Source organism: Phacochoerus africanus, chromosome 1 (assembly GCF_016906955.1).
Source record: "Phacochoerus africanus isolate WHEZ1 chromosome 1, ROS_Pafr_v1, whole genome shotgun sequence".
In the NCBI taxonomy this organism is placed as follows: Eukaryota; Metazoa; Chordata; class Mammalia; order Artiodactyla; family Suidae; genus Phacochoerus; species Phacochoerus africanus.
The window spans coordinates 137,079,001-137,106,569 of NC_062544.1; the positions used below are offsets into that span (position 1 = coordinate 137,079,001).

The 27,569-nt window shown below is 39.1% G+C and overlaps 1 protein-coding gene across 5 annotated transcripts in view; it reads left to right on the plus strand.

Annotated features, from left to right (window-relative positions):
- The first annotated feature begins 4,345 nt into the window (after window positions 1-4,345).
- Window positions 4,346-27,569, plus strand: part of CHL1 (cell adhesion molecule L1 like) — a 217,885-nt gene continuing 194,661 nt past the window's right edge. For 2 of the 5 annotated variants that reach the window (XM_047779265.1, XM_047779272.1), the window contains exon 1: window positions 4,347-4,573. The gene's annotated coding sequence lies outside the window, so the exon portion shown is untranslated. Of the gene's footprint in view, window positions 4,574-4,835; window positions 4,894-27,569 lie in introns of those variants that run through there. The other 3 variants (XM_047779306.1, XM_047779300.1, XM_047779281.1) reach the window with 3 other exon arrangements.

Consider the following 27,569-nt stretch of genomic DNA (forward strand, 5'->3'; position numbering starts at 1 on the left):
TATTTTCTTTACTATTCTTAAACTGTTCTGATCACAATTGTATTAGTTAGGGGAAAAGCTAAACAATTATAATAAAGAGACTCCAAAAAGATATTGGCTCAAAGTAGAAAGAAGGCCAGTTCATGGTAGTAAGTGGGTTCTGATCCAGGGACTCAGGCTAATGGGTATTCTTTTGTTATCCTCAATGTAACACTTCTACCATTGCAGGCAGGCTGGAAAGAGAAAGGGTAGTGAATTTAGATTATCATTAAGCAGATAACATGGAAGGTGCCACCTGTATTTTATATCACTTTGGTGAGAACCTAGCCCTGAGGTTAAACTTGGTCATAGGGGAAGCTGATCTTTTGGTAGGTGGCCACGTGCCCAGGATGAAAAAGTAAGAACAAATTGTGGCACTCAGGGAAGAAGGAGAACAAACAACATCCTACCACAGGGTCTTATATTGAGGAGACCTACTGCTTCTTTCCTTTTTTCCTAGCATGTTTCCTTCATGCTGACAGTAGTAAAACCTATTGTCTAAAATCAATTGGACAAAATGGAAAAAACTAAGATCTTTACTTTGGCTGAACTATCTGTTTCTATAAAGATCAGCCCTTATTCTTGTGGTATCACTCACCATCTCACTACTCAGCATATGTCTTGTTTGCTGTAGCAGAACTGGAATAAATACAATTATCTTCCAAAGTATCACTGGCTTGTCATATCCTAAAATGATACAGGATTAAACACTAGGAGATGTTTCAATATCTCCTAAGCCACTAACCAGTGGTATAACCTTGAAAAAGTTTCTGAACCTTACCCAACTCAAGCATAAAAAGAAACTATGGGAGAATATATTATCTGAGGTCCCTTCCAGGTTAAAAAGATTCAGTAGTATGTTGGAAGCGGAGAAAGTTTAGATGAAATTCCAATCCTCCCCAAACTAGAGCTTTTCCCCACCAAAATTCATCCTGTAACCCAGTTCACAGGTTTTTGAGATGAGACTTGGTTACCCAGGACTTGGAACAAATCACAAATAGGAGAATAAGCTAGTCATAATTGAGAGTTGGGCATTTCTGATTGGAGGACAAGAACTCTTTCTGATCTCCATAAGAAATCAACAAATGCCTTGAAGCACGGGATTTGATAAAACATAAGCATTATTTTAGCTCTATAAATAAAATGTTATTAATGGCCATAAACCTACCTAGCCCTTTTAAAATCCAGTAAAAGTATCTGGTTTCATGACCTCCTCAGGCTGAATCACAAAATATTCATGATCCACTCATGAAATACAAGAGTTTACCTTTTTTTTTTAATCCCATAATCATTGCCCTTTGATATTTAATGCATGTCCTTTTGTTTCTCGCATTAAAGGGCAAGTTAAAGGAGTATTGACTCTGTCATTTTTAACTCCTCAGAGTTAACATGGTCTTCTTTAGCTTTATTAATATCTAAGCCAAAGGTGGCTGCTTTGCAGCTCCAAGGTTGCCTTTGAGGGTTTATCCCTCAGTGGAACCTCCTGCTTTCCTTTATTACAGCAGTTGGCCAGAAAACCTCTGTCGATCTGTGACTATTCTGAACTGCTAGACTGAAATGCCATTTCCAAAACTACAGCTCTTCTGCTAAACAATTTTTCTAGGAACGATGCCATATCACTAGCTACTCAGCTTTGCCAAAAGGCAATATCCCTCCAATGGCCCTACTCTGGGAATGATACCAAATGATGGTTCAGGCTGAGGGTAGGTAGTAAATCAGCAGTAAAAGCTGAAAAATACCCTGGCTTTTAATACCTTTTCTCTTTTTTCCAGACAACTGGACTATCTCTCTCACCTTCTGCTTCTATTCATGAAAGAACTCCTTTTTCTCCCCTTCATTTGTGGTTTGAGAGTTGAATTTTTATTTTACATGCCCTTCCTGAATTGCGAGAGAGAAATTCACACTTTTCAATGCTAATGCAATCACATTTTCACGTGCCATAAGAATCTAGTCTTTCTTCAGCAGCCACGTACAAAGGTGTGATGCCTGATAGATTAGGATTGTTTGTTGAGTGGGAAATAGGCTGAATAAAGTGTCAGACAGAAGAAAGAAAGCCAAGAGAGGGTTTCAAAGCAGCAGCAGAAAGTGTCTTCAGCAATCATCCATTCTGGCTGAAGGCTTGCCTTCTGGTCTCAGGTTCCAGTCTTCCTAGAAGCCGGGGTAGTGGAGCTATACATTTCTTGGGACAGGAAAGCCTAGATTGGTTGCCTGCCCTTGAACATGTATTAAAATATGACCACATTCTTGGAGGTAAAGCTATAGGGTGTTTCTTGGTTGTGGAAGTTTTAACTTATCTGCCTCCATTTTGCATTCCTTTAAAGACTTTCTTTAGTTGGCTAAAACATTCTTTTCTCTCAAATAGTTTTCCTTTCTTGGTTAATCACTTGTCTGGCTCCTTTCCTTCCTCTCCCTGCCCCCCTTTTATTCCTTATCTACCTTTTCCCTCTCTCATTTCTTTCTTAAAATGTAGTTGCCTGGAGTAAAGTATTTTGTGTATATGCTGTCCTTACTAGGAACAGACCCTAGTAAGGAATAGTAAGGTTTACTATTGGGCTATGTCCTCATTTATGGGCAGTATCAGAGGCTCAGAAGTATTTTATTTCCTTTTCAAGAAGAAACCCATATTTATGAACTGACATTCCATCTTCTTGTTTTACATATTGTGCCTTGGTATTCTCCAATATATCTTTGATTTAGAAACAAGTAACTGGCCTTGCCTGTTGAGTTTTCCACTGTACCTGATTACCTTGAACAATGACTGATGAATAGTAGGTGCTCGGTAAACATTTGTTTTTAATAATAATCCAAATGCCAAGCAAACAAATCAGAGAGAAAAGAAGAGCAATATTTCTGAGTACTCTATTGGTTTGGTCAGGATGGAGTTCTGAGTTCTTTGGCTCAGCAGATGTTTACCCAGAAGGTGGTAAACTCCTGAGATCGACTTGGCTTTGTGTCTCCTTGACCTTGGAAATGTTTTCCTACAGACACAGTATTTTCCCTGTCAGAATTTTATTCAATATTCCATCTTTGTTTCTCCTTTAGAAAACATGCTACGTGAATAATGATGCCTTGGGCAAAGAAATTACTCCAGCAGTTCAATTTAAACTCAGGACAAATCCTGCCCTCACTTGCATTTGCAATTTGCCTTGGAGTCAGTAAGAACTATGCCCACACATGAACTGACAGAATCAGGGCTTCAAGGTTAGCAATTATTAAAATTTTAAAGTCCATTTATTCATTTTCAAAATATTTTATTCAGTTGCTTCTGAAGCAGAATCCTGAGTTGCCTTCCCTCTTGCTGCTCCCTATAGTGGCATCCAACTCTGAGGGTAGCTCACAGCTCTAAATGTCCTCATTGTTCAATGCACTAGATGAGAACAAAACCAGACTATAAGGTCACTCTCTCTGCCTTAGTGGAGTAAAAATTAAAAGTCAGTGATTCACTTTCCATCAAAGAGAACTTAAATTCAACAGGATTTTTTTTTCCGAAGTAGTATTGTGTGAAAATTTTAGAAAATATTGGGGCAAATATTGTGTGGGGGGGTGGGGATGAAAGGGGTGTATAAATCACTCATACTTCAAAAGGCTTTAACATTCTCAGATTAATTTTGGAATCCTAAAATAAAATTTGCATTTTTTACTGGAATTGATAAGGCATCAGAAATAATCTTTGCAATGGAAATAAACACCCAGGGCTTTCTTCTACTTTATAATAGTGAATTAATACAGAATAAATAGGACAAAATGTTAAGGAATGGTATGGTAAAATTATAGACCCTAAGTATTAAGACAAAAATTTTTAAAATGGTAACAGAAGAAAGTGCCTAAATTTATGTATGTAATAATTTGGCAGATTGGAGAAGTAGCATCATTTGTAAATCAAATAGCAAGCCCCATCTTGCTTCTAAACGAGGAAGGAAAAGCAAAAAGAATTTTTTGTTTAATAGGTCCTGGGCACCACACCCTTCCAATATGCAGCACTGGGAGAAAACCAGACTGGCGACCCATGTCTGGAATATGTACTGAGTGGAACTATCAGAAAGGGGAGGGGTTTCTTTAAAATTGCTCTTTCGCTGTTAAAAGGTGCAGCGATCCTACCTCTTTTGACCATAGATGTGGAAAATGGCGAGCAAAGTTTTGCCTTCATCTCTTGCTTTTCACCATGGAATACAAGTCTTAAGCCTGTAACTCCCCCTGTCCCGTGGGAGTGCGCAAAGGGAGGGAAAATAAGCGGCGTGGGTGAGGGGTGGCAGAGCAGAACAGACCAGGAGAGGAGAGGCGCGAGCCAGCCTCTGCCAGGAGGGCGTGGATCGAAGAGCAAGCCAGAACAGGTCCAGCGTCCTCTCAGCCACTGCCGGCGGTGGGAGGGGCGCGGCTGCATCTCCGCTGACAGCCCCGCGTGCACATCGGCTGGGAGCAACCGGCAAAAAACTCCCGTGGATCTGCCCGGAGCCGCTGGACCTCGCACGTCCCTCTTTAGCTCCAAGCCAGCCTGGAGGAGAATTTTCCCCGAGGGAAGTACCACCGAACGGATCTGGTGCGGGAAGCGACTCAGGTGTGTTAGGGATGTGGGTCAATTTTCGTGTGTCTCATTCCCTGGGAGCTCTCCCCTCTTATGAGTGGGATGGAAGGAGGATTCAGGGTTTGCTCCCTGGAGGAGGGAGTCAACCCATTGTGGATCGGAGATGGTGCGCGATCAGCGCTCCAGCTTGGTCCAAAGTACAAGGGTCCCAGATCCTAAACGGATTAGAGACACCCCCTTTCCCAGCCCCGCCCCCTGGCGGCAGAGGCTGGATTCAGACCATTCCAGTCAGTCGGACCGAGTAACCCGGGTCCTTGAATCCTCCAGCTCCCACTTTCTCTGCCTGCTCACGGGTAGGTTGACTCTCTGTCTTTCCTCCAACCTCCCTCACCCACAGCTGTCCCTACCCTCTGGGGAGAGGATTCCAGACTCTCCTGGAGATTCCAGCCGGGCCAGTCCTAGGTTCACTCCTCCCTGCCCCCTACATTTCTTGGGTCGTGGGTCTCAGTTCTCTTCCTCCAACACCCCCGCCCCCTGTCTAGCTCCCACTCTGAGGGGAGGATTCCACATCCCGGTGGGGTTCGGTACTGGCTGCCAGCTTGAAAAGGGAAATCTGTGGACAGTTAGGTTGGGGTGTGAGAAAACCGGGAGGGTTAGGAACCCCACCTCCCCAGACCGCGGAGGGGCTAGGGGACAGGCCGGGGGCGTGGTTGCCATGGCTCCCTGGTAGCGGAGCTCAGGGAGCTAGGGATGCCAGTCACGAATGGTCCCTTCTTCCTCTTTGTGCCTCTCTCTACCCACCCTCCCCTTTTCTTTCTTTTTCTTTTCTTTTCTTTCTTTCTCTCTCTCTCTCTTTTTTTTTTTTTTTTTTTTTTTTTTGAGTGTGTGTGTTGGGAGGGAGCAAGGAGAAAGTGATTAATTTGGAGAGCTGGGATTGGAGCTGGGAGGCTGGGGAACGCTAGCCTGTTCATTCCCACTCTTCTTGCTCGCCGTGAGCTTCACTTTCTCAGTCAGGGGCAAGGCTGAGGAATTCCTGCCAAAAACCGGGAGCCGAAGAAGCCACTGCTGCACTGGCTCAGGTACCAATGCCTGGAGCCGCGCCCTGGAACGAGCCCGGGGTGGGTGGTCGGGCTCTTAGCCGGAAGGCGGGCAGGGGAAGAGGTGGGAGGTGAGCAGCTGAGGGCAGGTGTGGAGCGGCACAGCAGGGCGGCACGGTGGGGAGGGAGACCCCGCGTTCGGCCCAAGGTGAGCAGCACCGGGGATCAGCCGCGCCCGCAGAGCCGGCAAGTAGCCCCGAGGCACGCGCGAGCGCGGTAGCGAGCTCACGGAACGCCCGAGGTGGAGAGGCATTTTGCGCGTGCGCGCGGAGGTGGGCAACTGGTGAGCCACCTGGGCTCACCCAAGTCAGGGGCTCTTGCCATGCTCACGTGGGTACGGGTTCCAGCTCCTTCATCTCAAAGATGTGTGATTTTGGATGAGCCATTTAACTACCTCGTGCCTCAGTTTCCCGTTTTTAAATAACAGATACTATTGGTACCACCCTTTGAAGGTTTTTGAGCGACTGGAATGAAATAATCCCAGGAGACAGTACAGCTCAGTGTCTGATGTGTAATACACACTAAAAGTTATGGTTGCTGGAAGCCTTACTGTAGTATGAGTTAATCCTCAGCTTATTTAGATGTGGTGTGTTCTCATTTCTCTGCATTTTTATTGAAACTAATTTCTAATTTTGGAGACTATCAGTTGATATTAATATTACTGGCCAGTCCACCTCCTAAAAAGATCTGGTTTGCAGCAGATTGCTGGATGGAAGGAGACACTTATAAAGCTATTTGGGGAATCTTATTGTTAAGGGAGGAAAAAAGTTGATTTTATTGCTTTGTATGTAAGAATATTTCCTTTCACTTGCTAATGTTGCAGTTGGGTTTGTCTTAATTTCAGTCTCTTTGTGATGGACCACCCTGTGCTTTCATAATTTAACTCGGTTCTAGAGTCTAGTGTGTAAGGAGGCTTTCCATTTTATGGCCTTAAGTGATGCGATGGATTTACCTTCAGTAATGGCAGAGCACACAGTATATAATCATTCCTCACAAGCTCCTGAATATTGTCAGTGAATAAATGGAGACAAATAGTTATTTCTGGACAGGTGTGAGTACTGGCTAGGGCAGTTCATTAAAATCTCTATCTGGGCTTGTCTGTATTCACTTCACTGCAGAAGTGCAGGACTGTGATGAATAATCTATATTTTCCAGATTGTTCTCTATTGCACGTGTGCTTATGGGTTCTTCCTTTTAAAGAAAAAGCTGTAGGTGTTTATTACTGCTCTTGGTTATATGGGTGATGAGCAAACTATACACCCGGTGTGCCTAATTGCAAGTCTGGCAGGATTTGATATTGCACATAGATTACTTATTACCTTTAACTTAATTCATCTCATAAAATGAACTAGTAGTAAATTCATTTTAAAGATCACTTGTTTATTTTTATTATTGGCAGGCCTTGATGGATCTGAAGCAAGTAAAACCAGATAGATGTCACAAAGCTCCTTATGGCTTTTATAAAGTAACCTCACCTAGGAAAATATTTGCTGTGTAGGGGCTTTATTTTTTTAGTTTACCTCTGAAATTTTTGAGGATAGGAAGTTGTTTAAACCAAAATTGCTTTGTTGAAATAATTTAGCCTGATTCACTTTAACGGAGTTATAGATAAGAGTAATGGTTTAAGACTGATGTAAGATTCTACTAGTTTTTAATTCCATAAAAGAAAATTAAATAATAGAGGTTGGCTAATGGCATTAGATTTGAAGAAATGAGTGTGGGGAAGCCCTGTGAGTATCAATTCAGATAGTAGAATATTACTTCAAGTTTGACTTTTGCACAGCAACCAGCACTCCCTTCTTCACGGTGAATATGTCATCTTTAAAAGGTACCTTGAGGAATTAGTGTGACAGCTTGCCTGAAATTCATGTGATCATTTACATATTCTCTCCCAGGAGCATTGGCATTTAATGTTTCATTTATTGGAAATTATTTTGCCCTTTGATTTATGACAGCCAGCAGTGACATAGAGTCTAATACATTTTAGAAACAAAGTTTAGCTTTGCACTGTTTTATGTTTTCCCTAAAAATGTAATCAAGAATGAACATGCAAAGCTTAAGTTAGGCTGAGGACAAAGGGCAATGGTAAAAAACCATGACAGATCCAGAGAGTTGGTGCGTCCTGAATTTGGGGAGCTAATGGACATGCAAAGGTATGATCTAGAGGACCAGTTTGTCTCTGTACTAAGGCTGTTTTCGGTGATGTACTGTAATATTTGATTCAGTGTTCCTTGTTATTTTTTCAAAATGAGACCAAGAATACTATATTTTCAATTATGAACATTTTGATTACAGCTTCATTCTAACTAACTAATTCTGTCTGAAGAGAATGCAATTATTATGGTGATTTACTTACAATATGCTAAGTTAACACAGCTAATGAGTGAAAGCATAATATTCTTTTCATTCATTCCTGGAAAAATATTGTGCTAAGCATTCTTTCAAAGAAAAGATTACATTATTCCCCAGCATTTTATGTCTACCTACAAGTAGAATTGGTATTGAGCCATTTTTCTCTGCTATTAAAGTGAAATCTCTCACATTTTGGCAATCACGTGCCTCTTCCCCCTTTTGCCAGGAAGAGGGTAAAGAATGGAAACAATTCTCAATTTAATTAGATATGGTGCTTTCTCCTTTCTCTACATCTTTATTGGAGAAAAGATTCTGTATTCCAATTTTTGAGGCTGGTTAACACCTTAAACATTGCTAATTACTGCAGTTTATTTTATGTGTGTCGCAATAGTGTAGTTAGTTAATTATAGCTTTATCATTAGCACCATGTAGAGAATAATGAATTAACACATCCCTTTGATCAAAAGAACATCTAAGTTTATCTTCTGAGAATAAAAGTGTTATTGTGTTACCGAAAGTCACTATAATTTTCCCAAGAAACAAATTGGTTGGAATTCTCTATCACTGGGATAAGAAGCTTGATGAATGAGGGGGTAGAGCAGTGGTTGCTTGGCAACCTAACATTATTCTGCAATTTCTTCTGGTATATATATCCAGCAAACTAGAAAATTCTGTTTTGTTAACAAATGTTTTTAGTCAGTGCACAAATAGACCATAACTAATTGAGATTTTATGTATTGTGGATAAAAAATGATCCTGCTTACCTTCCCATTGTGTGTAGATAATAAAAATACAAAGAGAAAGAATATTCTGTTTTGTTTTAAAATATTTTCCGGGAAAACTATTTTAATTTCATGTTAGTTGTTTACTACCCAAAGGTTGCAACTTGTTTATCTCTTTGGAAGTCAAATTACTGGGAGAGTGTGTTTGTGTGTGTGTTTGTGTGTATGTTTGTGTGTATGTGTTAAAATAATGTGTGCACATAATTTTTCAGAAAGAATCAGAAGTAAAGTTTTAACTGAGGAAAATTCTTCACAAATCATGATTTGCTGGTTGACATAATTTTGTCAATTTAGGGAGGCATAAACATTCAAACAAATGATACTGGGAGATGATATGAATTATAAATTACTGAATGGCAAACATGTAAATGCACTTTCTTTTTTGGCCAGGGTTTCTTACCATGTTTGACTTCATCTCATATCCCCTATAGTTGTGAAGTGGGAGCTTAGCAAAGCCAGACATTGCCCATCTTCCAATCTACCTCTCCCTAACTCTCCCTAACTCCAGGGACGATAATATACCATTTTCCTCTTCAGCCTGTGAAATTTAGTGTGCATCATAATCCCCTTCTCAGATGGTAAAATCTTTTGAGGCACATGCTTCATTTTATGCATCTCATAAACCCTACAGATTCTGTCACAGTAGGAAGCAAACTGGTGTAGTGGTCAAGTGCCCTGGCTGTAATAGTCAGGCTGCCAGAGTTCAAAATCTAATTCTGCTTACTCCTCAATGCGTGGCCCTGGCTAAGTTAACCTCCCCAAGACGGATTTCATCTATGGAGATAAGGAGTAATATCCATACCCAGCTCATGTATGTTATTATGAATGTTCTATGGGTCAGTCTATGTAGACAGCTTAGTAAAACTCATTAAGCACTCAATAATTCTGGCTTTTTGTTATAATAATTATTATGCCATGCTCAGTGTATGAATGGATAAAAGAGAGATAGACATGTGTGTGTCTATGTATATGAATAAATGTGAGCTTATTATATTATTATCATTCTAATTATGGAACATTATTAATAATTTTATCAGTTATATGCACATATACTAGTAGTTATAGTTTCACATATTTGAAAAATCCTTAGTAATAGTTCTCAGGCTTGGCTGAAAGGAAAATAACCTGGAGAGAGCTTTTTTTTTTAAAAAGAAAAGAAACCACCCACCCAGATCAGTTCAATCAGAACCCCTGGAGGTGGTAACCAGGCATGTGGAATTTTGAGAGCTTCTGGTGAGATTCTAATGCCAGTGTTGAAAGCTATCACCTTAGATTTGGGTAAATCTTCTATAAGATGGTATTGGTCTGAGTCATTGACTCACAGGTACCTTGGCATCATGAAATGTGGTGGAAAAAGAAAAAAAAAAATCTTTGACAAACCTCTGAGATTTTTCTTACTAATCCTTTTGGTTTAGACAGCACTTTATTCTCTGAAGATCTCAAATGTACTTTTCATTTACTCTGTATTATTTCATTTTTCATCCCAACGTCTCTGGAAAGATGGTAGGAAAAAAGTCATTATCCTGATTTTACAGATGAATGGAGAGAGCCATACAGAAATTAAGAGATTTGATTAGATTTATACATTTAGAAGAGACTGAGATTTCAAGATTCCTGTGACTTTTGAGTTCTGAATGTTCTTCCGTTTTTGTCTTAAGATTTCCAATAAAGGAGGGATGGTTTGTTTTTGGACTAAGTAGTTGTATAGGAAAGAGCTGTATAGATGAGAATTTCTATCTTTCTTGTTATAATTCTTCATTATAAGAAAAATCATTTTTTTTTAAAGAAGAGGTACCATAGTCTATTTGAATTCTAATCCTATGTCCCTTGGACTGAACCCAGCCTATATATGTGTTTTTGTTTTGTTTTGTCTTGTTTTGCTCAAGGAGTGTTTATTTAAGCCAATACTTAAAAAAAGAGATTTTTCTTTTTTCATTTTTTAAAGTTTTATTGAAGTATAGTTGATTTACAGTGTTGTGATAATTTCTGTTATACAGCAAAGTGATTCAATTATACATGCACACACATCCATTCTCTTCAGATTATTTTTCTACATAAATTATTGGGTAGAATTCCCTGCGCTACACAGTAGGTCCTTGTTGGGCATTCATTCCATGTACCACAGTGTGAATATGCCAAACTCAACCCCCCAGTCCATCCCTTATCCACCCCACCTGCCCCCTTTGGTAACTATAAGTTTGTTTTCAAAATCTGTGACTCTGTTTCTATTCTGCACATAGGTTCATTTGTATCTTTTTTTTTTTTTAACGATTCCACATATAAGTGATATCATATGATGTTTATCTCTCACTAACTTCACTTAGCATGATAGCCTCTAGGTCCATTCATGTTGCTGCAAATGACATTTCATTCTTTTTATAGCTGAAATACTCCACATCTTCTTCATCCATTCTTCACTTGATGGAAATTTAGGTTGCTTCCTTGTCTTGGCTATTGTATATAGTGCTGCAGTGAACATTGGGGTTCGTATATCTTTTTGAGCCCAGGAGTGGGATTGCTGGATCATATCATATGGTAGTTTTAGTATAAGTTTTTTCATCAGGTTTTCCATAGTGGTTGTATCAATTTACATTTACACCAACAGTGTAAGATGGTTCTGTTTCTTCTTCACTCTGGCATTCATTGTTAATAGACTTTTTTGATGGTGGCCATTATGACTGGTGTAAGGTGATATCTCATAATAGTTTTGATTTGCATTTCTCTAATAGTTAGAAATTTTGAGTATCTTTTTTCTCTTTCTTTATTTGGCCATCTGTCTATCTTCTTTGGAGAAATGTCAGTTTAGATCTTCTGCCCATTTTTTGGTTGAGTTGTTTGTTTTTTTTTTTTTTTTTTTGATATTCAGCTGTATGAGTTGTATTTTGGAGATTAACCCTTTATCAGTTGCTTCATTTGCAAATGCTTACATTTTGTGGGTTTTCTTTTTGTTTATGATTTCCTTTGATGTGCAAAACTTTTAAGTTTAATTAGGTCCCGTTTGTTTATTTTTGTTAAAAATCAGAGATTTCAATAAAATTCATATGTCTGATTTATCATGAAAAACATGATGCTCTTGCAATATTGAACCTGACTGCCCAGGTGGCAGAGTACCATTGGCTAGAACTTGGTAGCATGTTCCCTTGCAGGGTTTAAGGATCATCTTCTCAGGTAAAACCTGGCATCCTCTTGCTTTCACTTTGATTTTTTTTTTCTTATATGTAAGTGGTGCTCAAATGGGGCAATTGAAAGGAGTTTAAAGAAGGGACCATATCTTTTTGGACAGGGTTGAGAGAAACCCACAAGGGTTGCTAAGACACTCCTGGGGCTGTGACTGTGGCACAATGGGAGAGAGAAGTTACTGCAAGGGGAGAGCCATAGCTCCAGGTAAAGCTGCCAGACAAGATATGTGGTTTTAGAGAAACATAGCCAATGTCCAGTCACAAGACAGCAGTCTCCTCCCACCCAATATCTCCTGTTCCTTCCTCCAAGTGAAAGTACTGACTAGAGGCCAGAGGACAAGGGAGCCTGGTCCGAATGATGTGCGGAAATTGGTTCCCTCTGCACAGAGCAGGATGGGGGAAGGTGGAGAATGGATCTGAATCCAGAGAGTTAATGAAGGATATCCAGAAGGCTTTAAATTTACGGAATGTGGATAACGAGGAAGAAGAAAGCCTGAATTGCCAAAAGCAGGACAAAATGAAGAATCATTACATTCGCATTCAGGGCCATCTTCTATTTTCCCTTGTCATCCCTTTCTCTGCTCTTCTTTCATTGCCCCAGGTGGGCATGCTCATGGCCAGAGATGGGTTTCAGTTACAACCTCCAGACTTCAAAACAAACCCATCCATTCCCTTGCATTATCTCTGCCTTCCAGGATGAGAGCTGTTCAGCAGAGAGAATAATGCAAAAGATGTATTCTAGCTTCTATGGTAACAGGCTTGCATTTTTAGCAGAGATTCCTCTCTAACAAAAGCCTTTGCTGTAAGTGGTGATTTTAACTCTAGCGATTGCAGGTGTTGTGCTCAGGAAGTGGAGATCTCAAATAATAGTCTGGCAGCCTAAAGTAATTGTAACCTGGACATTTGGGTCTCTGGAGGTACCCCAATTTGATGTGCTTTTAGGGTGAAGAGGATGGAAAAATAGATCAGGGATACATTCGTAGCATCCTGATATGAGAAATGTGTGTTTCCTCTGGGCTAAGGGATATATTCTCCTATGTGATAGAAGGTAAGTGGGTAAGAAGAATGTGGAGATTTTTGGTAATTTGATGCTATTAGAGTTGATTGTGAATTTAGTTATTGCGTTGAAGACCTCCACTAAAGAATGTAATGTGACAGAATATCAGCTTACAGTGGGATGTCTTATGTATTGATGCATTCTAAGGAATGTAAAGGTTTATGGGGAAGATAAGTATTGACTTTTTCTGAGACTCTTGATATTCTGCTCAGCACTGAATTTCCATCCATTCAGACTTCTGAAGATTTCTATTTAAAAAATTATAATGTCTTACCTTATTTGAGTACTTTAGGCTTTTTAGAGAGTTTTCCCATATCTTCTTATTTGACTCTTTCAACAACATGGCAGACAAAAAGTGGCAGGTTGTTAGCTCAATTATAGCAGAAAAAAACTGAAGCAAGGTCCAATAGCGGGCTGGGAAGGGGTGAAACCAGAATTAGCAGAATTAAAGAGCAGATATCCTAATGTGTAACCCAATTCAAAATCCATTCTACAGTTTTAGATTTCCTTATTTGAAAGAAGAATATTTTATAACTGACGGTGATTTTTTTTTTAAAGCAACTTCAGAGTTAATCTGTAAACTGAGGGATGCAGTGAGTCTAAGAGAAATATTGAAAGTTTAATCAGTTATATTTCCAAGGTGGAACATAGCCCTGACCAAAAGGAGATTAGCCTTTTTCATAGTTTCCATAGTTCCACTACATATTGATTAATATATTCATTGATTGCACATCCTATGAGAAGTTGACAATGACCAATGATTAAGAAAGTTTTTATTGAATAACTGCTTTGTGCTAGAGATAGGATCAAAGCTCCACCAGGCAGATACTTAAATAGCTATCACTTATTAAATGTTTATGAAATATTTTACAATCTCTGCATTGGTATTTTGAGGAAACTGTTATTATCGCTATACCCATTTAAAGCTGGGTGCCACTTCAGACATAGGGGTGTCCTTGTCCAGGGTCACACAATATGGCTTGGAATTGGCAGAGCCAGGACTCAAACTTGGAAGTATCTGATCTCCAGCCCCAAGGTCTTAACCACTGCACTGAGCTACCTTAACCACCCTGCAGCCCTCATCTTAGTTTCGACTGCTGTAAAAAAGTACCATTGACCGAGAGGGTTATAAACAGCAGAAATTTATTTCTCACACTTCTGGCAACTGGAAGTCCGAGATCAGGGTGACAGCAGGGTCCAGTTCTCTTGAGAGTCTTCTTTGGGATTGCAGACAGCTGATTTCTCATTGTAATTTCAGAAAGAGCCTGAGAAAGTTCTCCAGGGTCCCTTTTATAAGGGTACCAATCTCATTCATGAGGGCCCTACTCTCACGATCTAATTTCCCCTTAAATACTGCCTTGGGATTAGGGTTTCACCCTATGACTTTGGGGGGAGACACACAAATTCAATCCTTTGCACACCCTTTCTTCTTGATTTCATTTCCCAAGTGTGTGATGCCCATTGGTACCCCCCTGGATTAGCAGATTCTCTGTGGTCTTCATCAAGGGCCAGCATTCATCCCTCTTGTCCATCCAGATTTACCTGTTCTGTGTCTTATTATTCAGGTCAATGTGGAAAAGTAGATCATAAGGACTCCTCCTAAGGTATTACATGATAATGCCTGCTTATAACTGGAATGACGACATTTTAAAAGAGGCTTTAAAATTCTTGTTGCAGAGACTCATTGTGAGGCACTCCCATGTGGGAGATATATTGGGAAGGAAAGACATTTGTGTTTTCTGCAAAATCAGGTTGTAAAAGCCTTTGGGGTCTGAGTCTTCCTGAAATGTGTCCTGGGCACCAGTGTATGTAAAAATCAACCTTCACCCTCCCCAAAGCTTTTGCTTGCCCTCATTACCATTTCTTCTTTCTTGGCAGGAATGTTTCTAATGCTCTGTAATATCAATATGCATGGATTTCCCTTATGTCTGGGTATTATATGTAACCAATTGCATTACACGGTTGGCATTTCCACAAAGGTGTATCTGCCATTCCAGATTAAGATAGAAATAGTTGGCAATGGTAGATGCCATATCCCAGCCTGATTGTTCTTGAAAATGACACCTATCATAGTGATGGCGCTGTCTTTATTAGCAGCCGTCAATTAAGATAAGGCTTTGGAGGAAAAGAAAATCACCTCTATTTTAGACATGGTCAGTATTTTTGAGATTTTTTAGAGATGTTTGGTTTTTTGGTGTATGGTGTTTAGAAAAAAAGTGTTACTTTTTTTAATGTGCAGAATATAAATAACATTCTCAAACGCAGACTCCAAAAGACTCTTTTTGTAATAGACAGTGGCAAAATTATGTTTGCTTTCTGCTTTGTCTAGATAGCAGATCACATTTCCTCAGACTGTATGGAATAGATTTGCTATAAGGCTTTTGTTTGATCCATGCCTGCTTCTGTATTGTACAGCATTTGACTCTTCAAGAATTACACTTATTTTTGTCTTATAAAGTCAGAGATTTTCTAAACTTGTTCTGTACAGTGCATCTGATGACACAGTGGAGAGTTCATTCCTTAAGTAAAAATATTAAGATATTATACAATGGCAAGAAATTGAAAACATTCCCCATGATGGTAAGAAAAAAAGAAAATAATAATCATTTTATAAATCTACAGAGTAATAGACTCTTTTGGGTTACTTGTTATTGTTCACTAATTTGAGACATATGCTATTTTCCAAAAATAATTAATGGTTATTTCTGGTTATTTTCCAGAGTGAATGATTAAAGATAGCCAAAATAAAGGTGTTTAAATTTGACCTTGACCCTATTTCATATTGTAACCTCCAGCAATTCTCAGTGGAGCTAGATTTCAAAGGGTCTCAAGAGACCTTTTTCCATGCTACAAGTTTCTGCATGTAATTGATTTGGGCTGAATAGATTTTGAACACAATTGATTTGCTTGAAATAATGCTAAAGGAGCAGCATTGAGCAACTCAGGTGCAGCTCATGTGAGTTAAGTTCAAATAAATTGGATTTGACCTTAATCACTATCCCCTCAAAAAAGGGCTGGCAGTCACCAGAGTGAATGCCATCCAATTAAGTATAAAAATTGATATGAGTTGTTTGAATTGGAAATTGACCTCCATGCAGAAAACCTCCTTTTGAAAACTTGGTTATACCTTCTATTTTCCTGTTTCACCATCTGTAAACTGAGGATAGAAACATTTACCGCTGCCTCCCAGTGACAGTTGGAGGATTAATGAGCTAATATTTGTAAACTGCTTTGAAGATAAAAGTGCCAGCTATTATTATTACTAATAAACCATTTTTCTCCAGTGTAATTTTGGACAGCAGCCATTAAAAACCCATTACTGTATTTAACAGTAAAACAATCTGCTATAGCCTAGTATTTACTGCCTCAATTAAGCATGCATTCCACTTCCTTTGCCCCTCCAAATTCTGAGTTGATAAGGAGGGAGAGAAAGGTGTGTGTCATCATTTCCCAAGTTCATTTAAATAATGGGTTTAACACTCTGAATGCTTAGAGTGAAGAGTCCTTTGATTATCTCCTTTCAAAACTGTAATGTGTCCTTAAGGGAAGGCTGACTTGGCTGCAAGTTCGGTTCTGTGTCTGTGAAAGGAATGGAAGCCCAGTTTTAGGTTTTTGTTCAACTGGATTTACATGGCATTTACTATCTTTGAAGGTTGCATTCCAGTATGTTTTTTGTTACTTAAACCTGGTTCCATAAATGAAACAAGATTGGGTGGTTTTATGTGTGTACATACATGGAGTGAATGGGAGGGTATGTGCTGTTCATAACTTGTGCTAAAACTGAAGTAATAATGCAGCTACTCTCAGTCCACAAATATTAAAAAATAAAATCAGAAGCCTTGACTTATACAGAGTAGTTTATTAATCTTTAATTAATGTATGGTGTTAAATCCTTTCAATCCTAATTTATTTTGACCCGTTTATGTGTCCTAACATACTGAATGATACAGAGTTGTATAAATATTTCTAACCTATTGCCAAAACAGTGTTTATCCTCCACCCCATGCTGTTTTACTACTGCAAATAAGAGCAAAAAATATAAAATTCAATCAATGGCTATAATGACAACTGTATTCATTTGGAATTTACTTATCAGTTACCTTTAATACTAGAATCCTAGGCCAGTATCTAAAAATTGAACAAAGGAGCTATCATAGCAACCTAAGTCTTATTTCTGCAAAAAATTACCAAAATGCAAACATTTTATTTTGAAAATGCCTGCCTTTCATGACTATTTTCTCTTAATATAGAACCATCCCAATAAGCATAATTGTCTGTTTTATTTTAGTGGATAACAGAGTATAAATTTCCGGTTAGAGCAGATGAAGGAAATATTGCAGATTCTTTTACAAACAGAAGAATTTACATCTAACATCTCTTCAGCAAGGAATAAGGATAGACTAGAAAAAGACAACTTAGAAATCATAATGAATATATGAATAGTCTTTTAGTTATTAAGAAATTACAAAATACTTTAAAAGAAAAAAATGATTTTTCATATATCACCTACCTACAGGAGTACAGATCATTTATGTGAAAATCCTGTGAAACCTTCTTTCCTAGTGACCTAGCTGTTTAAGAATGTTAACTGCAAATACATTACAACAATAATAAAACCTCCAAGCCTTTCACAAGATGTCCTTCTGGAAGCAACCCACTAATAACTATCCAAGGTACTATTGTTTACAGATAAGATTTTCTATCACCCACTGCAGGGGAATCACAGTGTATTTTTGCATTACTATCACTTAGGGAGACTGTGCTTTGTAAATACTATCACCATTCCATTGACTTCTAAAATTGAATTCATCATTTATTTTGTTGAATTGTGTATGGGGAATTCACCATATGGCTTAAAATTGTTTAAGACCTCAGTAGGATGTGTTTTGCATAAGAAATTCTTGGGGAAATATACAAACTGCTTATTGTTGGAGGAAAAATACCCAGAGGCTTATATATAGCTAAGAGGGAAAATGATGAAAAATGATTTAGAAATGTGACCATGTAGCGATACAGATAAAATGTGAAGGGAGATTGTTATGTTTATCTGTTGCTACATGGCAAACTAACCCATAACTTAAACAGGTTAAAACAACAGACATGCTGTGAAATCTCATGATTTTGTTGGTCTGGAATTCATGTCGGGGTGGGGTCAGTGATTTCTTCAGTCTCACCTTGTGATAGCTCAAATCACATGGTGGTTTTCAGATAGTGTCAAGGCTGGACTGCTGGCCCGAAGGTGGCTTCACTTGAGCGTTTGGTGCTTTGGCCAGTAGGATTGAGCTCAGCTGGACCCTTCTTCCTTTTCATGTAGCCACAGGACCTTTTCACTGGTCTCTCCAACAGGTTGTTAGATTGCTCACCTGGTGGCTCAGGGTTCCAAAAACTCCATTTAGAAGACAGTCATTTCTCTTAAAGGCAAGGCCTGGTATGGCCTTTCCACTATCATTTATTGGTCCAAGCCAGCAGAGACCAGTTGAGATTCAAAGGGAGCATGCTTCTAATTACCTTGCTGGAAGATTCTTGTTGACATGGTAGGAAGATATTTTTATTTATTTATTTATTTTTATTATTTTTAAGTTTTTTTAATATATATATATTTTTTATTACTCAGATGAATTTTTCACATTTGTAGTTGTATAGTGATCATCACAATACAATTTTATACGATTTCCATCCCACAACCCAAGCACATCTCCCCACCCCCCAAAAGGAAGATATTTTTAAAAGGCATACTAATAATGGGATTCTCAAGCCACTGTGACCCATTGATTGATTAAAAAGTGGAAGAAAATCAGGAACAAGCAGAAGCACTCTCCGTTCCAAGGGGACATTCCTTCCCCTGGCCCCCTTCCTTAAGTCCAGGAAAGCACATGACTATGAGAAAGGACGTGACATGAGGGTGAGCTTGGACTCCATGGAAGTTCCTGTGGTTTTGTCTGGGGAGAAAGTCTAGCGCTGAGAGGAAGGGGCCATGATTTGGCTGAGAATACTTTAGGCTAAGATTCTTAAGTGGAATGGGCTTGTCTGATGCAGTTTTCCTCCGATCCATTTCCATTTATCCTTACTGTTTACTCTTTTACCTTGGAAGTGGCCTGGGCATGGGAGAACCAGGAGGTTCTTCCTGAGTCAGAAGGGCCAAGGTGAGCCCTAAATGCCAGGAATCAAGGAGGCAACTACTTAGATTATTTCAGGCACCAGGCTTGAGAATGGAGAGAAAAGAGCTGCTCCATTTCTTTATTTGTCTCTTACAGTCACAGATGGAAAGTGAAGTAGGCTTCTTGCTCCTGCAGCCCTCCTTCACCTATACCTTTCAGAAGCACGAGTGTAATGCACAGGTGCTCATGGGTGGCGAGGACAAACATTACTCTTACATCTCTTTGCGCAGAGAACAAGAAGCAGGTCGAGAGTTTACAGCAGAGGAGCTTTCTTGAGCTGTTTCTTTCTCTTCAAATGCTTGCTGAGAGTGGAAGACAAACCATTACCACCATGCCTGGTAGAGGTTTAATTTGTGTTCTCACTGCTTTTACTTCTCTATTTTCTCAAATCCTCTAGTCATATTCTTCCTTCTATGGCATGTCATTTTTCTCTCAGTGCCTGGGAGCCACACATGCTCCTTTTCTTCTACCTCTGAATCCCACCCCTCTGATAAAAACAAGTTCGTGGTTTTCTTCTACAGTCTTTCCAACAGCACTAACAGAGTGTTGCCCTCTGTTTTTCATATTTCAAAAATTATTTCAACAGGCAAAGTCTGTATACGTAACCCTAAAAGGCTGTGCTAGGGTGAATTTAACTCTACACTAGTAATGCTGTAAGTTGCCTTTGGATGAAAGACACAGAGTCTTTCATAATCATTTAAAATGATATAACAGCTAGCTATGTGGGCAAGGTAGGCATTCATCCTGTTCAGAATGTTAAAGGAACTCATGGCACTCACATGGGTGAATGCTGAACTGGGGCTCATGTTGTCTGATTTTTGTCTTACGTTGTTTTAAGGACAAATCATTTGTCACTAAGACCTTTCCTGATTCAGAAAATACAGGTTTTCTGAACAGATTTCATTTATGGATGATATAATCTAAAGCCTTTTCGATTTTAAATTCTACTCTCTTGGATTTCAGGATTTCAGGGAAAAAAAAAGGGCAGAAATAGAGGGTAGTAGTAGCTGAGGTTTATTTAATGAGCTTGTATTTTAAAAAATAATTCAAACTCCTAAAACCCCAGGATTTGTAGGTTTCCCCATAGTTTCTTTTGGAATAGCAAATACCTTTTTACTACAGCAGAGAGCACCTTTTCTCCTATCTTCCTTTGGCAATTTGCCATTCTCTGTCCTGTATATCCTTTCTCTTCTAAACAACCACACAGCTGCTTCAGCTTTCTCCTTGACACACTGAGCTTTATTTCTCATGAGCCATTCTGGAAAATTCCTTGTTCAGTCTTCTAATCACTAGACCACTGCAACCTTTCTCTCACTGGATTTCTGCCTTGTATTGTCGTCCTTCTACACTAAGGCCTAAATGTCACTGTTGAAATCCCCTTTCTCGCTTGTCACTTTGACCATGATGTCACTTACGTCCTGAAAATTTTGCCTGGCTCCCCACTGCTCTGCAGGCCAAGTAACTGTCACACTTGGTTTCCACATTCAGGCGGACTCAGCCTTCGTGGTTCCCCTGTGCTTTCCTGTATCCTTAGAGACCCTCTCCTGTTACTGAACAGCTTGCCGCCCCTGTGTCCCAGAGCTCTTGTTTTCCCAGACACATTTCCTGCTGGCTTTTCTTCTTAAGATCACCGGTGACCCAATAATCTCCAACTCTCTAAGACTATACTTGCCAAAACTTGGCCATCTTCACAACTTTTGTCCTCTCTTGGTGCCATCTACCATAATTCAGTTAAATTTTTAACTGGCTCATTATAAAAAGACACTGACTTCCAATGGAGGTTTAATTTCGCTCCTATCAATGAAACACCAGTATCATTGGTGATGAAAGTGATGAAAGGAAAACAGCCTGAGGCATTATATTCTAGTGAGATCCCATTGCCTGCCCAGGGCACCAGGCTTAAGTCCTGCTCCCTCTTTCTGAAACAATAAGATGTGTAAAGTTCAAGTGCGGTTAAAGATGTATTAGGACCTACCTGAGACTTTTAGCTGTTTATAGTCAGAAGGATTAAAAGAGGAGTTTGGCTCTAGTACAGTGGTTAAGAATCTGACTGCAGCGGCTCGGATCGCTGTAGAGGTGTGGGTTCCGTCCCCAGCCCAGGGAGCTGGCATTGCTGCAGCTGCAGTGTAGGTCACAGCTAGAGCTCAGATTCAGTCCCTGGTCTATATGCCATGTGTGTGGCCATTTAAAAAAAAGGATTAAAAGAGAAGGGATGTTCATCCATATCATGCCTAAACCAGTTCCTAAGATCATCTCAGGACTGAGAGTACCACTCTAGGACATGCAGCCCACCTCCAGGAGGATGAAGACACCGCTAAGAAAAATGCATCACAGTTTTCCTCTCTCATTATTCCATTATGTTCCTGCATTTAATCATTAAGTGAAAATCTAGGTTCTTGCTGTGTGGAAATCACTATGGTGGATGGACAAATTTCAAGATGAATTAGAGATAGTTGCTGGCCTGAATTACAGTTACCTATGAATGCATGCCTGTAAAATGTTATTAATATGAGTATATATGCATTTTCTGTGATCTCCAGTCTGATGAAAACTGCAACATGTATACAGATGACTACACTGCAAACTAAAGGATCATAAATGCCATTGGAATGTATTGACAACATGCAGTCAAAAATGAGAAAGATTACTGCCAGCTTGTGCACTACTGAAAGGTGTTGGGGAAGAGGCAGAGCTTGAAAGGCAAAGAAAGTCCACTGCAGTTATCATTTTTCTGAAACATAATACATGCTCAACCCTTATTAATGAGCATTTGATTTTTAGCAATATTTATCACAGTGTAATGTAGTGCTATTTGAGAAAACCTTCTGATGTGGTATGTGATTTGGATACTTTTCTCATGTTCTGAAAAGCTTTCTCATAGTCTGAAACAAGGGCCCTCCCTGATTCAGAGTAGGCTTAGAGGAAGCAAAACATAGATGGAGATGGTACCTTCACAGCATGTGTTTAGGGAGCCAGCCTAATGCCTGCTTGATGCGTAGAGCGGCCAGGGCCGTGGGCATCACAGGGATGTTTGGCACCAGAGACCTTGTGAAGTGATTTTCCATTTTGAAATGGCCAGGAAACCAATAGGAAAACACAACACTGTTCTTATTTTTTCATTTGGATTAGTTTCCCTTCTGTGTTTCAGAGTACTGCTATTTCTGTGTTCTCTGATCTTTTCTAGCACCTCATTCTTAGTTGTGGAAGCTCAGACAATGCAAATATGGACGTTCCGTGGTTAGTTTTCTAAATATAATACACACATGAAATGGAGGGAAAAAAGGAAAATAATAATGACTTCAAATATTAGTATTTGATTACCAGGAATTCTCATAAATATCAGAGTTCTCTAAATTCTCACTTATATCTATGTACTATTACAACTTTAAGTAATTTTAAGGTACAAAAATGAATACTGTGGGTATTGATTAGTAATAGATATTCTCACTTCCTTGAACAATGCACCCTCTGATTGCTGTGGGTTTTTCATTTATACCCAGAAATACACAAGAATCCAGAGTTTCATTGGAAGAAGTGCTTCCATTAGTAGAGTTTATAAAGCAATAGATACAGTGAAATGAAATAGCATGAGGACCTTTTGAAGTTATTCCTTACAAAGGTTAATTATGTGCATCTAATAAGTAACAGCGACAAGGCATAATTTAGAGATAAAAGTTGAGAACTTAGACATAAAGCATGCAGACACACACTCTCATGTACAGGTATATAACTTCTCTTTTGCAAATTTATAAAACCTCACCTATGTTGAGTGCACTCTCTTAGGCTGTGCTTCCTCATAGAGCCTTCATCAGCAGAGTGACAACCTCTTAAAATCGTCACTGGCTTTGCTTATGCCACTGTATGTTTATTGAGGGCAAAAAGTGACATCTATTTCTTGGCCACATACTAGGTGATTAATTATAAAACTGTTCTGTGCATTGAAGCATCTCTCTCACAAGCTTTACAACTTGACTTTGACAAAGGTGTCATTGACATCTATTAAATGATTCAATGGTGAAATTTACTTCTGGGTTTGCCATTTTATGCCTTCTGAATTTGTTTGACTTTCAGCATTTCCACTCATTTTTCATTTATTGGCTCCCTGAATCAGTCGGTTTTATCAAATTTGTCAACTGCCAGCCTATCTAAACCTTTGGAAATAGGTATAATGAATGTTCTGAGTGAGAATATATGTTTTTGGAGATATTTTAAACCTAAGAATGTAGGCTCTGAGACCTAGCTGCGAAAGTAGGGCAGAAAAGTATAAACTAATATAATGGCATCATATAAGGACACTTGGCGCCAGTGTCCTTGTGAAGCGATTTTCAATTTTGAAACGGCCAGGAAACCAGTAGAAAAACACAACACTGTCCTTATTTTTAACTACTGTATATATATTTTTTTCTTTTTAGGGCTGAACTTGTGGCATATGGAAATTCCCAGGCTTGGGATCAAAGCACAGCTGCAGCTGCAGGCCACAGCCACAGCACCACAGCCACAGCAATGTGGGATCCAAGCCACATCTGTGACCTACACCACAGCTCACAGCAATACTGGATTCTTAACCCACTGAGTGAAGCCATGTATTGAACCCACATCTCCATATATACTAGTTGGGTTCTTGACCTGCTGAGCCACAGTGGGAATTCTAAAAATACTACTATATTTTAGAGGGATACTACTAATCAGGTAATATTTTAAAAATGACATATAGTAGTACAACTTTAAACTGAAATACTATGGGGGAAATAATATTACTGGTATTTAAAGTTTTAGCTTAGTGAGGGTAAATGTATCTTTGAGGCAAATGGCACAGTAATTCTAAATACTACGGTTTTTGTTTTTGTCTTGATGTCCTGTGATGTTAAATTCAATTTTCCTATATGGCAATTGAAAAAAACTCCTTGCTTTTGGTATTCTTTTTAATGAATATTAAAAGGACAAAAATAATTAAATGAATATTCTCTTTCATAAAGCTAATAAGAGTTAATTCTGAAATAATGTACTAGAGAAAGCTTTTATGAATAAAATAGTGGCCTCTTAACCTTAGAATAGTCAATGTATACCAGATCTGTTTATAAAAAATAAATAAAAAAAGAATTTGTGCTTATAGATGCCATCAATGAAATGTGACTTTACAGGAGGGATCTCAACCTCATATTTCCCCTAAACTGCTAATTGCCTATGAGAATCGGCAATATTTTCGGGAGACTTATTTCTTCTTTAGGAATGTGTGCTGTCAGCCACTTAAGAAATGTTACTGAGCATTAGTTTGACACTGACCAAGTGGACCATACGTTTTGGGGAAAAGCTTCTAAATATTCATACCCAAATAACTAGCGTTTTCTCATTTTCTAACATTTCTCCAATTTGGCAGTGATTTCTGGCTGCCACACCCAGACTTTCTTTCTTGAGCAATGATGATTAATGAAAATGCCTTGATAGAGGCTCCAAAGCTAACCTTGAATTCAGCAGTGCAGAAAGACTCCAAATCATATTCTTCTTCTTTGTCAATATTTTCGCTAGGGCAATGGAAGATATGGAATCACCTGGAGTTAGTTATGTGCCATTTCAGCAACACTTTGAGCTCCATCTGCTACTAGCTGCTTGTGCTGATTAGCAGTTTAAAAGTCTGCAGAGGAAGGCAATTTTTAGTAGCTTGATTTTTTTCTTCCCCTTCAGTCCTTTGTGCACTGGGGGAGGAATTACCTTCTGTTCAACTCCTTAATAATTTGGTCTGACCAGACTGATGCTGGGAAAGAACAGTTTCAGGAAAAAAAAATGTACCTGTGAGGCTATAGCTGTGCTCCTATAGAACGCAGGAGAAACCATGTCTTCCAGGGAAGTATATGTGTGTGTGTGTGTGTGTGTGTGTGTGTGTGTGTGTGTGTACTTTTGATTTCAAAGAGTCATTTATTCATTCATCAAATATTTATTGAGCTCTTTATAAATCCCAGGCACCATGCTAAGCATTAAGATGAAGACAGATTCCCTGCCCTCCCAGAGTTTGCCATTACAGAGAATGTCAGCCAATAAAATAAGTAAACAAAATACAGTCATTACAGGAAAGAAACAAAGAACTGTGATTGAGAAAAATGAGAGGAGGAACTCACTTGAGAAAGGGCTGAGAAGGTGACTTGCAAGCTGAGCCAGAAAGGGAAGAAAGCAAACAGGAAAAGAGCCAGAAGAGCAGAGTTCCAGGCAGAGGGGCAGGAATCAGAAAGGCAGTATGGAAGAGACAAATTTGGCAGTGTCTGGAACTGACAGAAGGCCTGGACCTGGTGTGCAGTGAGCGTGGGAGAGCTTGGCACAGGTGAGGTTAGGGCAGCTCATGTAAGGCCTGTTAGGTCATGCGTGAGAATATGGATTTTAAGTGCAACATAAATGAACTTCAGATGTATTCAGGCAGGTAAACAGCTTTTAAAAATTATTTAATTTTTAGAATTTTGGGGTTACTTTCCATTTACAGTTTTTAAAAAATATTGGCTATATTCCCTGTGTTGTACAGTATACACTTGAGCCTATCTTATACCCAATAACTGTATCACCCACTCCCGAACCCTATATTGCCCCTCCACTCTCTCCCCACTGGTAACCACTCGTTTGTTCTCTGTATCTGGGTCTGCTTTTTTGTTGTCGTTGTTGTTATATTCACTAGTTTGTTTCATTTTTTAAATTCCACATCTAAGTGATATTATACAGTATTTGACTTTCTCTGACTTATTTCACTTGGCATAGTACATCCATGTTGCTGCAAATGACAAAATTTTGTTCTTTTTATGACTGAGTAGTATTCCACTGTGTTTATACACACATTTTCTTTATCTGTTCATCTGTTGATGGACACTTAGGTTGCTTCCATATTTTGGCAGTTGTAGGTAATGTTGCTATGAATATTGAAGTGCATGTATGTTTTCAAAGTAGTGTTTGTTTTTGTTTTTTGTTTTCAGATATATATCCAGGTCATATTGCTAGGTCATATGGTAGTTCTGTTTTTAGTTTTCTGAGAAGCCTCCATATAGTTTTCCACAATGGGTGTGCCAGTTTACATTCCAACCATTCCCAACCAAAAGCATGTGTATGAGGACTCTCTTTTCTCTACATTCTTGCCAACATTTTTTTTTTTGGCTGCACCTGCAGCATGTGGAAGTTCCAAGGCTAGGGATGGAACCGCGCCACAGCAGTGACCCAAGCCAAAGCAGTAACAATGCCAGATGCCCAACCCAATGAGCTACCAGGGGATTCCTGTTTTTGTTCTTTTTGATGATAGCCATTTTAACAGGTATGAGGTCATTGTGGTTTTGATTTGCATTTCCCTGATGATTAGCAATACTGAGCATCTTTCCACGTGCCTATTGGCCACCTGCATTTTCTCTTTGGAAAAACGTTTATTCAGTTCTGCAGGTAGTTAAGCAATTTGGTCTGATTTATGTTTTTGTTTTTTTGTTTGTTTGTTTTGTTTTGTTTTTTTAATTACTTTCTGCTGTTGTGTGAACTGTAGGTTGTGATGGAGAGCAAGATTAGTTGGTATTCCAAATGGGAGGTGAGAATGACTTGAATTTGAGCTAGGGTGTGATAAAGGGGATTTTGTAAGTAAAATTGTTTATTGTACTTCTAATAAAATGAAATGGGTGGTTTGGGAGTTGTTAAGGAGTAACACGCAGCCCCTGATGGAAGGAAACCTATATGGGAAATAGAATAAGGAGTTGTGAGATGACAAGGTTTAAGATATTTGTGTCCATGCTGCTTAGTAGCAGAATGATTTGGGTGGGCCCCAAGGAGGCTCAGAGCTGGGGGTGAGTGACATTTAGTGAGCTGCTGGCCTGGATGAAGGCATGTGCTTGCAGAAAGAACACATACACACTGCACTAGGAGAAAACTGCTCATTAATTCATGCAGCAGGTTTGAGTTGGGTGTAGGAAATGAGAGATGTTTTCCAATCAATTATTGATCATAAGCATGATGTGTTTTGATTGAAATGGTAAGATAATTGTATCAAATAGACTGGATATTTTTTCTCTTGCTGTATATTAATGTCTCATATTTAATTGTCTCCACGTCAGTAGAAAACACATTGCTCATCTCCTCCCTTCCTTGGGAAGAACCATTCCACCATCCGAAGGTTTACTGAATAGAATATAAATTACTTTGACTTTAACGTGAATGACTGCCTATTTTTTGTCAAGTATATGGAAAATGCTGCTAAATGTGTTCTTCCCCAGGAATATTAAAGTTTAGGCTTTGGGGAGTCCCTTTGTTGTGCAGTGGGTTAAGGATCCGGTGTTTGTCACTACAGCAGTTGTGTGGCATGAGTTCACTTCCTGGGCCAGGAACTTCCACATGCTGTAGGTGTGGCCAAAAAAATAATTAAAAAATTAATTTTAGGCTTTGAATATTTATTTTC